This window comes from Acromyrmex echinatior, chromosome 9, assembly GCF_024713525.1.
Source record: "Acromyrmex echinatior isolate Ae372 chromosome 9, ASM2471352v2, whole genome shotgun sequence".
NCBI classification, from domain to species: Eukaryota; Metazoa; Arthropoda; class Insecta; order Hymenoptera; family Formicidae; genus Acromyrmex; species Acromyrmex echinatior.
Genome location: NC_141860.1, coordinates 11,038,624 through 11,040,000, shown reverse-complemented (window position 1 = coordinate 11,040,000; position 1,377 = coordinate 11,038,624).

The following is a 1,377-nucleotide window of genomic DNA, read 5'->3' as shown; positions in this document are numbered from 1 at the left end:
GAAAAAATACAAAATATTGAAAATATATAAATGGTACTAAAGAAATTGAAAATTATTAATGTATCGAATCGCGTATAAAAAATTTGTGGACTCTTTTAAATTTTATTAATTGCAGTAAAAGTGTTCTTCAGTATTTTTAAACGATTTCTTTAGTGTTAATTTTTTTTTTAAATGTTTACTTTCAATAAACTGAGATAATAATGAAGCAACAAATGCAATAAAAGTACAAATAGTACAAATGAAACATAATTTTAAATTTACCCGGAAAGAAATATTATACATATAATTATATATAATTATATAAAATATTATATAAAATTATATATATATATATATATAAATGTTATATAATTATATAAAATTATATATAATTATATAAAAAGTTAATGTATTTTATATACAATTATATATAATTATGTATGTAAAATATGTCCATATATAACATTTTTTCTCGGGTATGTAAGTGTCAAATGGAGTTTATAAAGTACCAATCTGTCACCGTTGTGTTTATAAAAAAGATTTTATATGACATGTTTTTTGTTTAGTTTTTATAAAAAAAAAAGAATGGTTGGAGTTACCTTTTAGTTTCAGATAAAAAAAAGGATGAATAAAATGCAGCTAATATTTTCTCTGATTCAAACTGCCGTAAGAAGCGACCAGTTCCAATATTCATGTAAATTCATTTTAAAATGCGTTATAAATTTATCAGATGATACATTGAGCAAAAACATAACTAAGGGAAATAGTTTAATGGAATTGGTGCACGGAAAAAAAATTAATTGGGTGGTACAGCAAACCTATAATTTACTATGCGAATTCAACATAACTAAGAAGATTTGGTTTAACATCGCTAATGCTATCAACTTTGCTATTTTAACATAGAAAATTAACTCTCTGTATATTACGATGGTAGATTTGCTGAATCAATGAAGTTTTCAGCTGTGTTTTTTTCCGTGTAACTGTTATCATCGTTTTTTCTTGGCTACTTAACTAAAAAGAGGACAAAAAATTTAGTATCTGGCTCTTGTTAAACAGTTTTCTTTTCCACAAAATATGAGAAATCAGATATAATATAAATATTTTGAAAAAAAGAATTTCATTTTAACATCAGAATTAACATGAGAATTCGCATATACTGTAGCTTACTGGAAGATAGTAATTTACACTTAAATGAGAACATAAAAAGATATATTCATAAATAATGACAGAAAACAAATTATTTCATTAAAAGATATTTTTTTCGATATGCGTTTTACATTTCGTGTATGCCATCATTTGTCAATTTTTACTTTTTTATTTATTTTATTTATACAACGCGCGCATGTTGCATATGTGAATTATAGTACTCCCATTTTAGAAAAAGCTTCTGTTTTAAAA